The sequence below is a fragment of the Phytophthora infestans genome, genomic scaffold (genome assembly GCF_000142945.1).
Source record: "Phytophthora infestans T30-4 supercont1.75 genomic scaffold, whole genome shotgun sequence".
NCBI lineage: Eukaryota > Oomycota > Peronosporomycetes > Peronosporales > Peronosporaceae > Phytophthora > Phytophthora infestans.
The window spans coordinates 86,962-98,662 of record NW_003303684.1 but is presented as its reverse complement, the minus strand read 5'-3'; the positions used below and the strand labels follow the sequence as shown (position 1 = coordinate 98,662).

Sequence of the window (11,701 nt, the reverse complement as noted above, 5' to 3'; positions counted from 1 at the left end):
GGTTAAGAGGACTATGCTGTGACACCCTGTCAACGCCTTATTACTGTAAGGGCGCTTGCTCGCGTGGTTTGGACAGTGCCGAGACCGAGCATCGAAGCTGGCTCCTGTTCGTTGGCACGCGCTCCGAATGGCCAAAACACCAGACGTAATAAAACGAAGCAGTACTTTCCCGAATAGGGTAGACGTATGTGAGCATGAGGATGAAGTGCGACCGTGTGACAGGCCAACACAGCGTTTGGCAGGCTCATGGAAATGGACGACATCAGATCAGTCAAGTCTTGGGTGGGTGAAGACGGAGTGAGGCAAGCGGTGGCGGAGGCGAGTCGTCCAAGACAGGTGGTGTGCTGCATGGTTCATTTGACTGCGTGCGGCGCGTGGCTTGTGAGCTGTGGTGTGTTGGCGAATGGCGTTTTTTGTCTGCGCGAGGGTTGTGGTTTGCGTAAGGTGGTCAATTGGCCGAGCGGTCTAAGGCGCCAGTTTAAGGCACTGGTCCGAAAGGGCGTGGGTTCGAATCCCACATTGGCCAACTTCTTCTCTCTTTTGCCACTGGCTTGCCTGTTTTGGCGTCTTTACTCGCTTCGCCGACCTCTCGCGTCGTCCAGTGAACCTACCCGTCCTACCGGATCGCCCATCTTACTCTCCAACGACTCATTTCGCGTGGGTTCAAATCCACCATGGGCCTGAGTTCCGATGTCAACCTTTGTCATTTAACGGTACTCGCACTAGAACACAGACCGTGCTGGGTTAAGAGGACTATGCTGTGACACCCTGTCAACGCCTTATTACTGTAAGGGCGCTTGCTCGCGTGGTTTGGACAGTGCCGAGACCAAGCATCGAAGCTGGCTCCTGTTCGTTGGCACGCGCTCCGAATGGCCAAAACACCAGACGTAATAAAACGAAGCAGTACTTTCCCGAATAGGGTAGACGTATGTGAGCATGAGGAGGAAGTGCGACCGTGTGACAGGCCAACACAGCGTTTGGCAGGCTCATGGAAATGGACGACATCAGATCAGTCAAGTCTTGGGTGCGTGAAGACGGAGTGAGGCAAGCGGTGTCGGAGGTGAGTCGGCCAAGACAGGTGGTGTGCTGCATGAACGTTTGGCTGCGTGCGGAGCGTGACTTGTGAGCTGTGGGTGTGGGCGAGTGGGCGTTTTTTGTATGCGCGAGGGTAGTGGGTTGCGTAAAGTGGGGCAGTTGGTCGAGCGGGCTAAGGTGCCCAGTTTAGGGCACTGGTACGACAGGGCGTGGGTTCGAATCCCACATTGGCCAACTTCTTCTTTCTTTTGCCACTGGCTTGCCTGTTTTGGCGTCTTTACTCGCTTCGCCGACCTCTCGCGTCGTCCAGTGAACCTATTCGTCCTACCGGATCGCCCATCTTACTCTCCAACGACTCATTTCGCGTGGGTTCAAATCCACCATGGGCCTGAGCTCCGATGTCAGCCTTTGTCATTTAACGGTACTCGCACTAGAACACAGACCGTGCTGGGTTAAGAGGACTATGCTGTGACACCCTGTCAACGCCTTATTACTGTAAGGGCACTTGCTCGCGTGGTTTGGACAGTGCCGAGACCAAGCATCGAAGCTGGCTCCTGTTCGTTGGCACGCGCTCCGAATGGCCAAAACACCAGACGTAATAAAACGAAGCAGTACTTTCCCGAATAGGGTAGACGTATGTGAGCATGAGGAGGAAGTGCGACCGTGTGACAGGCCAACACAGCGTTTGGCAGGCTCATGGAAATGGACGACATCAGATCAGTCAAGTCTTGGGTGGGTGAAGACGGAGTGAGGCAAGCGGTGGCGGAGGCGAGTCGTCCAAGACAGGTGGTGTGCTGCATGGTTCGTTTGGCTGCGTGCGGCGCGTGGCTTGTGAGCTGTGGTGTGTTGGCGAATGGCGTTTTTTGTTTGCGCGAGGGTTGTGGTTTGCGTAAGGTGGTCAATTGGCCGAGCGGTCTAAGGCGCCAGTTTAAGGCACTGGTCCGAAAGGGCGTGGGTTCGAATCCCACATTGGCCAACTTCTTCTTTCTTTTGCCACTGGCTTGCCTGTTTTGGCGTCTTTACTCGCTTCGCCGACCTCTCGCGTCGTCCAGTGAACCTACCCGTCCTACCGGATCGCCCATCTTACTCTCCAACGACTCATTTCGCGTGGGTTCAAATCCACCATGGGCCTGAGTTCCGATGTCAACCTTTGTCATTTAACGGTACTCGCACTAGAACACAGACCGTGCTGGGTTAAGAGGACTATGCTGTGACACCCTGTCAACGCCTTATTACTGTAAGGGCGCTTGCTCGCGTGGTTTGGACAGTGCCGAGACCGAGCATCGAAGCTGGCTCCTGTTCGTTGGCACGCGCTCCGAATGGCCAAAACACCAGACGTAATAAAACGAAGCAGTACTTTCCCGAATAGGGTAGACGTATGTGAGCATGAGGAGGAAGTGCGACCGTGTGACAGGCCAACACAGCGTTTGGCAGGCTCATGGAAATGGACGACATCAGATCAGTCAAGTCTTGGGTGGGTGAAGACGGAGTGAGGCAAGCGGTGGCGGAGGCGAGTCGTCCAAGACAGGTGGTGTGCTGCATGGTTCGTTTGGCTGCGTGCGGCGCGTGGCTTGTGAGCTGTGGTGTGTTGGCGAATGGCGTTTTTTGTTTGCGCGAGGGTTGTGGTTTGCGTAAGGTGGTCAATTGGCCGAGCGGTCTAAGGCGCCAGTTTAAGGCACTGGTCCGAAAGGGCGTGGGTTCGAATCCCACATTGGCCAACTTCTTCTTTCTTTTGCCACTGGCTTGCCTGTTTTGGCGTCTTTACTCGCTTCGCCGACCTCTCGCGTCGTCCAGTGAACCTACCCGTCCTACCGGATCGCCCATCTTACTCTCCAACGACTCATTTCGCGTGGGTTCAAATCCACCATGGGCCTGAGTTCCGATGTCAACCTTTGTCATTTAACGGTACTCGCACTAGAACACAGACCGTGCTGGGTTAAGAGGACTATGCTGTGACACCCTGTCAACGCCTTATTACTGTAAGGGCGCTTGCTCGCGTGGTTTGGACAGTGCCGAGACCAAGCATCGAAGCTGGCTCCTGTTCGTTGGCACGCGCTCCGAATGGCCAAAACACCAGACGTAATAAAACGAAGCAGTACTTTCCCGAATAGGGTAGACGTATGTGAGCATGAGGAGGAAGTGCGACCGTGTGACAGGCCAACACAGCGTTTGGCAGGCTCATGGAAATGGACGACATCAGATCAGTCAAGTCTTGGGTGGGTGAAGACGGAGTGAGGCAAGCGGTGGCGGAGGCGAGTCGTCCAAGACAGGTGGTGTGCTGCATGGTTCGTTTGGCTGCGTGCGGCGCGTGGCTTGTGAGCTGTGGTGTGTTGGCGAATGGCGTTTTTTGTTTGCGCGAGGGTTGTGGTTTGCGTAAGGTGGTCAATTGGCCGAGCGGTCTAAGGCGCCAGTTTAAGGCACTGGTCCGAAAGGGCGTGGGTTCGAATCCCACATTGGCCAACTTCTTCTTTCTTTTGCCACTGGCTTGCCTGTTTTGGCGTCTTTACTCGCTTCGCCGACCTCTCGCGTCGTCCAGTGAGCCTACCCGTCCTACCGGATCGCCCATCTTACTCTCCAACGACTCATTTCGCGTGGGTTCAAATCCACCATGGGCCTGAGTTCCGATGTCAACCTTTGTCATTTAACGGTACTCGCACTAGAACACAGACCGTGCTGGGTTAAGAGGACTATGCTGTGACACCCTGTCAACGCCTTATTACTGTAAGGGCGCTTGCTCGCGTGGTTTGGACAGTGCCGAGACCGAGCATCGAAGCTGGCTCCTGTTCGTTGGCACGCGCTCCGAATGGCCAAAACACCAGACGTAATAAAACGAAGCAGTACCTTCCCGAATAGGGTAGACGTATGTGAGCATGAGGAGGAAGTGCGACCGTGTGACAGGCCAACACAGCGTTTGGCAGGCTCATGGAAATGGACGACATCAGATCAGTCAAGTCTTGGGTGGGTGAAGACGGAGTGAGGCAAGCGGTGGCGGAGGCGAGTCGTCCAAGACAGGTGGTGTGCTGCATGGTTCGTTTGGCTGCGTGCGGCGCGTGGCTTGTGAGCTGTGGTGTGTTGGCGAATGGCGTTTTTTGTTTGCGCGAGGGTTGTGGTTTGCGTAAGGTGGTCAATTGGCCGAGCGGTCTAAGGCGCCAGTTTAAGGCACTGGTCCGAAAGGGCGTGGGTTCGAATCCCACATTGGCCAACTTCTTCTTTCTTTTGCCACTGGCTTGCCTGTTTTGGCGTCTTTACTCGCTTCGCCGACCTCTCGCGTCGTCCAGTGAACCTACCCGTCCTACCGGATCGCCCATCTTACTCTCCAACGACTCATTTCGCGTGGGTTCAAATCCACCATGGGCCTGAGCTCCGATGTCAGCCTTTGTCATTTAACGGTACTCGCACTAGAACACAGACCGTGCTGGGTTAAGAGGACTATGCTGTGACACCCTGTCAACGCCTTATTACTGTAAGGGCGCTTGCTCGCGTGGTTTGGACAGTGCCGAGACCAAGCATCGAAGCTGGCTCCTGTTCGTTGGCACGCGCTCCGAATGGCCAAAACACCAGACGTAATAAAACGAAGCAGTACTTTCCCGAATAGGGTAGACGTATGTGAGCATGAGGAGGAAGTGCGACCGTGTGACAGGCCAACACAGCGTTTGGCAGGCTCATGGAAATGGACGACATCAGATCAGTCAAGTCTTGGGTGGGTGAAGACGGAGTGAGGCAAGCGGTGGCGGAGGCGAGTCGTCCAAGACAGGTGGTGTGCTGCATGGTTCGTTTAACTGCGTGCGGCGCGTGGCTTGTGAGCTGTGGTGTGTTGGCGAATGGCGTTTTTTGTTTGCGCGAGGGTTGTGGTTTGCGTAAGGTGGTCAATTGGCCGAGCGGTCTAAGGCGCCAGTTTAAGGCACTGGTCCGAAAGGGCGTGGGTTCGAATCCCACATTGGCCAACTTCTTCTTTCTTTTGCCACTGGCTTGCCTGTTTTGGCGTCTTTACTCGCTTCGCCGACCTCTCGCGTCGTCCAGTGAGCCTACCCGTCCTACCGGATCGCCCATCTTACTCTCCAACGACTCATTTCGCGTGGGTTCAAATCCACCATGGGCCTGAGTTCCGATGTCAACCTTTGTCATTTAACGGTACTCGCACTAGAACACAGACCGTGCTGGGTTAAGAGGACTATGCTGTGACACCCTGTCAACGCCTTATTACTGTAAGGGCGCTTGCTCGCGTGGTTTGTACAGTGCCGAGACCGAGCATCGAAGCTGGCTCCTGTTCGTTGGCACGCGCTCCGAATGGCCAAAACACCAGACGTAATAAAACGAAGCAGTACTTTCCCGAATAGGGTAGACGTATGTGAGCATGAGGAGGAAGTGCGACCGTGTGACAGGCCAACACAGCGTTTGGCAGGCTCATGGAAATGGACGACATCAGATCAGTCAAGTCTTGGGTGGGTGAAGACGGAGTGAGGCAAGCGGTGGCGGAGGCGAGTCGTCCAAGACAGGTGGTGTGCTACATGGTTCGTTTGGCTGCGTGCGGCGCGTGGCTTGTGAGCTGTGGTGTGTTGGCGAATGGCGTTTTTTGTTTGCGCGAGGGTTGTGGTTTGCGTAAGGTGGTCAATTGGCCGAGCGGTCTAAGGCGCCAGTTAAGGCACTGGTCCGAAAGGGCGTGGGTTCGAATCCCACATTGGCCAACTTCTTCTTTCTTTTGCCACTGGCTTGCCTGTTTTGGCGTCTTTACTCGCTTCGCCGACCTCTCGCGTCGTCCAGTGAACCTACCCGTCCTACCGGATCGCCCATCTTACTCTCCAACGACTCATTTCGCGTGGGTTCAAATCCACCATGGGCCTGAGTTCCGATGTCAACCTTTGTCATTTAACGGTACTCGCACTAGAACACAGACCGTGCTGGGTTAAGAGGACTATGCTGTGACACCCTGTCAACGCCTTATTACTGTAAGGGCGCTTGCTCGCGTGGTTTGGACAGTGCCGAGACCAAGCATCGAAGCTGGCTCCTGTTCGTTGGCACGCGCTCCGAATGGCCAAAACACCAGACGTAATAAAACGAAGCAGCACTTTCCCGAATAGGGTAGACGTATGTGAGCATGAGGAGGAAGTGCGACCGTGTGACAGGCCAACACAGCGTTTGGCAGGCTCATGGAAATGGACGACATCAGATCAGTCAAGTCTTGGGTGGGTGAAGACGGAGTGAGGCAAGCGGTGGCGGAGGCGAGTCGTCCAAGACAAGTGGTGTGCTGCATGGTTCGTTTGGCTACGTGCGGCGCGTGGCTTGTGAGCTGTGGTGTGTTGGCGAATGGCGTTTTTTGTTTGCGCGAGGGTTGTGGTTTGCGTAATGTGGTCAATTGGCCGAGCGGTCTAAGGCGCCAGTTTAAGGCACTGGTCCGAAAGGGCGTGGGTTCGAATCCCACATTGGCCAACTTCTTCTTTCTTTTGCCACTGGCTTGCCTGTTTTGGCGTCTTTACTCGCTTCGCCGACCTCTCGCGTCGTCCAGTGAACCTACCCGTCCTACCGGATCGCCCATCTTACTCTCCAACGACTCATTTCGCGTGGGTTCAAATCCACCATGGGCCTGAGTTCCGATGTCAACCTTTGTCATTTAACGGTACTCGCACTAGAACACAGACCGTGCTGGGTTAAGAGGACTATGCTGTGACACCCTGTCAACGCCTTATTACTGTAAGGGCGCTTGCTCGCGTGGTTTGGACAGTGCCGAGACCAAGCATCGAAGCTGGCTCCTGTTCGTTGGCACGCGCTCCGAATGGCCAAAACACCAGACGTAATAAAACGAAGCAGCACTTTCCCGAATAGGGTAGACGTATGTGAGCATGAGGAGGAAGTGCGACCGTGTGACAGGCCAACACAGCGTTTGGCAGGCTCATGGAAATGGACGACATCAGATCAGTCAAGTCTTGGGTGGGTGAAGACGGAGTGAGGCAAGCGGTGGCGGAGGCGAGTCGTCCAAGACAGGTGGTGTGCTGCATGGTTCGTTTGGCTGCGTGCGGCGCGTGGCTTGTGAGCTGTGGTGTGTTGGCGAATGGCGTTTTTTGTTTGCGCGAGGGTTGTGGTTTGCGTAAGGTGGTCAATTGGCCGAGCGGTCTAAGGCGCCAGTTTAAGGCACTGGTCCGAAAGGGCGTGGGTTCGAATCCCACATTGGGCCAACTTCTTCTTTCTTTTCCACTGGCTTGCCTGTTTTGGCGTCTTTACTCGCTTCGCCGACCTCTCGCGTCGTCCAGTGAACCTACCCGTCCTACCGGATCGCCCATCTTACTCTCCAACGACTCATTTCGCGTGGGTTCAAATCCACCATGGGCCTGAGTTCCGATGTCAACCTTTGTCATTTAACGGTACTCGCACTAGAACACAGACCGTGCTGGGTTAAGAGGACTATGCTGTGACACCCTGTCAACGCCTTATTACTGTAAGGGCGCTTGCTCGCGTGGTTTGGACAGTGCCGAGACCAAGCATCGAAGCTGGCTCCTGTTCGTTGGCACGCGCTCCGAATGGCCAAAACACCAGACGTAATAAAACGAAGCAGTACTTTCCCGAATAGGGTAGACGTATGTGAGCATGAGGAGGAAGTGCGACCGTGTGACAGGCCAACACAGCGTTTGGCAGGCTCATGGAAATGGACGACATCAGATCAGTCAAGTCTTGGGTGGGTGAAGACGGAGTGAGGCAAGCGGTGGCGGAGGCGAGTCGTCCAAGACAGGTGGTGTGCTGCATGGTTCGTTTGGCTGCGTGCGGCGCGTGGCTTGTGAGCTGTGGTGTGTTGGCGAATGGCGTTTTTTGTCTGCGCGAGGGTTGTGGTTTGCGTAAGGTGGTCAATTGGCCGAGCGGTCTAAGGCGCCAGTTTAAGGCACTGGTCCGAAAGGGCGTGGGTTCGAATCCCACATTGGCCAACTTCTTCTTTCTTTTGCCACTGGCTTGCCTGTTTTGGCGTCTTTACTCGCTTCGCCGACCTCTCGCGTCGTCCAGTGAACCTACCCATCCTACCGGATCGCCCATCTTACTCTCCAACGACTCATTTCGCGTGGGTTCAAATCCACCATGGGCCTGAGTTCCGATGTCAACCTTTGTCATTTAACGGTACTCGCACTAGAACACAGACCGTGCTGGGTTAAGAGGACTATGCTGTGACACCCTGTCAACGCCTTATTACTGTAAGGGCGCTTGCTCGCGTGGTTTGGACAGTGCCGAGACCGAGCATCGAAGCTGGCTCCTGTTCGTTGGCACGCGCTCCGAATGGCCAAAACACCAGACGTAATAAAACGAAGCAGTACTTTCCTGAATAGGGTAGACGTATGTGAGCATGAGGAGGAAGTGCGACCGTGTGACAGGCCAACACAGCGTTTGGCAGGCTCATGGAAATGGACGACATCCGATCAGTCAAGTCTTGGGTGGGTGAAGACGGAGTGAGGCAAGCGGTGGCGGAGGCGAGTCGTCCAAGACAGGTGGTGTGCTGCATGGTTCGTTTGGCTGCGTGCGGCGCGTGGCTTGTGAGCTGTGGTGTGTTGGCGAATGGCGTTTTTTGTTTGCGCGAGGGTTGTGGTTAGCGTAAGGTGGTCAATTGGCCGAGCGGTCTAAGGCGCCAGTTTAAGGCACTGGTCCGAAAGGGCGTGGGTTCGAATCCCACATTGGCCAACTTCTTCTTTCTTTTGCCACTGGCTTGCCTGTTTTGGCGTCTATACTCGCTTCGCCGACCTCTCGCGTCGTCCAGTGAACCTACCCGTCCTACCGGATCGCCCATCTTACTCTCCAACGACTCATTTCGCGTGGGTTCAAATCCACCATGGGCCTGAGTTCCGATGTCAACCTTTGTCATTTAACGGTACTCGCACTAGAACACAGACCGTGCTGGGTTAAGAGGACTATGCTGTGACACCCTGTCAACGCCTTATTACTGTAAGGGCGCTTGCTCGCGTGGTTTGGACAGTGCCGAGACCAAGCATCGAAGCTGGCTCCTGTTCGTTGGCACGCGCTCCGAATGGCCAAAACACCAGACGTAATAAAACGAAGCAGTACTTTCCCGAATAGGGTAGACGTATGTGAGCATGAGGAGGAAGTGCGACCGTGTGACAGGCCAACACAGCGTTTGGCAGGCTCATGGAAATGGACGACATCAGATCAGTCAAGTCTTGGGTGGGTGAAGACGGAGTGAGGCAAGCGGTGGCGGAGGCGAGTCGTCCAAGACAGGTGGTGTGCTGCATGGTTCGTTTGGCTGCGTGCGGCGCGTGGCTTGTGAGCTGTGGTGTGTTAGCGAATGGCGTTTATTGTTTGCGCGAGGGTTGTGGTTTGCGTAAGGTGGTCAATTGGCCGAGCGGTCTAAGGCGCCAGTGTAAGGCACTGGTCCGAAAGGGCGTTGGTTCGAATCCCACATTGGCCAACTTCTTCTTTCTTTTGCCACTGGCTTGCCTGTTTTGGCGTCTTTACTCGCTTCGCCGACCTCTCGCGTCGTCCAGTGAACCTACCCGTCCTACCGGATCGCCCATCTTACTCTCCAACGACTCATTTCGCGTGGGTTCAAATCCACCATGGGCCTGAGTTCCGATGTCAACCTTTGTCATTTAACGGTACTCGCACTAGAACACAGACCGTGCTGGGTTAAGAGGACTATGCTGTGACACCCTGTCAACGCCTTATTACTGTAAGGGCGCTTGCTCGCGTGGTTTGGACAGTGCCGAGACCGAGCATCGAAGCTGGCTCCTGTTCGTTGGCACGCGCTCCGAATGGCCAAAACACCAGACGTAATAAAACGAAGCAGTACTTTCCCGAATAGGGTAGACGTATGTGAGCATGAGGAGGAAGTGCGACCGTGTGACAGGCCAACACAGCGTTTGGCAGGCTCATGGAAATGGACGACATCAGATCAGTCAAGTCTTGGGTGGGTGAAGACGGAGTGAGGCAAGCGGTGGCGGAGGCGAGTCGTCCAAGACAGGTGGTGTGCTGCATGGTTCGTTTGGCTGCGTGCGGCGCGTGGCTTGTGAGCTGTGGTGTGTTGGCGAATGGCGTTTTTTGTTTGCGCGAGGGTTGTGGGTTGCGTAAGGTGGTCAATTGGCCGAGCGGTCTAAGGCGCCAGTTTAAGGCACTGGTCCGAAAGGGCGTGGGTTCGAATCCCACATTGGCCAACTTCTTCTTTCTTTTGCCACTGGCTTGCCTGTTTTGGCGTCTTTACTCGCTTCGCCGACCTCTCGCGTCGTCCAGTGAACCTACCCGTCCTACCGGATCGCCCATCTTACTCTCCAACGACTCATTTCGCGTGGGTTCAAATCCACCATGGGCCTGAGTTCCGATGTCAACCTTTGTCATTTAACGGTACTCGCACTAGAACACAGACCGTGCTGGGTTAAGAGGACTATGCTGTGACACCCTGTCAACGCCTTATTACTGTAAGGGCGCTTGCTCGCGTGGTTTGGACAGTGCCGAGACCGAGCATCGAAGCTGGCTCCTGTTCGTTGGCACGCGCTCCGAATGAGCGAAACACCAGACGTAATAAAACGAAGCAGTACTTTCCCCGAATAGGGTAGACGTATGTGAGCATGAGGAGGAAAGTGCGACCGTGTGACAGGCCAACACAGCGTTTGGGCAGGCTCATGGAAATGGACGACATCAGATCAGTCAAGTCTTGGGTGGGTGAAGACGGAGTGAGGCAAGCGGTGGCGGAGGCGAGTCGTCCAAGACAGGTGGTGTGCTGCATGGTTCGTTTGGCTGCGTGCGGCGCGTGGCTTGTGAGCTGTGGTGTGTTGGCAAATGGCGTTTTTTGTTTGCGCGAGGGTTGTGGTTTGCGTAAGGTGGTCAATTGGCCGAGCGGTCTAAGGCGCCAGTTTAAGGCACTGGTCCGAAAGGGCGTGGGTTCGAATCCCACATTGGCCAACTTCTTCTTTCTTTTGCCACTGGCTTGCCTGTTTTGGCGTCTTTACTCGCTTCGCCGACCTCTCGCGTCGTCCAGTGAACCTACCCGTCCTACCGGATCGCCCATCTTACTCTCCAACGACTCATTTCGCGTGGGTTCAAATCCACCATGGGCCTGAGTTCCGATGTCAACCTTTGTCATTTAACGGTACTCGCACTAGAACACAGACCGTGCTGGGTTAAGAGGACTATGCTGTGACACCCTGTCAACGCCTTATTACTGTAAGGGCGCTTGCTCGCGTGGTTTGGACAGTGCCGAGACCAAGCATCGAAGCTGGCTCCTGTTCGTTGGCACGCGCTCCGAATGGCCAAAACACCAGACGTAATAAAACGAAGCAGTACTTTCCCGAATAGGGTAGACGTATGTGAGCATGAGGAGGAAGTGCGACCGTGTGACAGGCCAACACAGCGTTTGGCAGGCTCATGGAAATGGACGACATCAGATCAGTCAAGTCTTGGGTGGGTGAAGACGGAGTGAGGCAAGCGGTGGCGAAGGCGAGTCGTCCAAGACAGGTGGTGTGCTGCATGGTTCGTTTGGCTGCGTGCGGCGCGTGGCTTGTGAGCTGTGGTGTGTTGGCGAATGGCGTTTTTTGTTTGCGCGAGGGTTGTGGTTTGCGTAAGGTGGTCAATTGGCCGAGCGGTCTAAGGCGCCAGTTTAAGGCACTGGTCCGAAAGGGCGTGGGTTCGAATCCCACATTGGCCAACTTCTTCTTTCTTTTGCCACTGGCTTGCCTGTTTTGGCGTC

The 11,701-nt window shown here is 55.1% G+C and overlaps 1 non-coding gene across 1 annotated transcript; it reads left to right on the top strand.

Moving 5' to 3' along the window:
* The first annotated feature begins 1,188 nt into the window (after nucleotides 1-1,188).
* On the top strand, nucleotides 1,189-1,269 carry PITG_30302. The gene has a single exon. It is a non-coding gene; the product is annotated as a tRNA-Pro (tRNA).
* The last annotated feature ends 10,432 nt before the right edge of the window (nucleotides 1,270-11,701 follow it).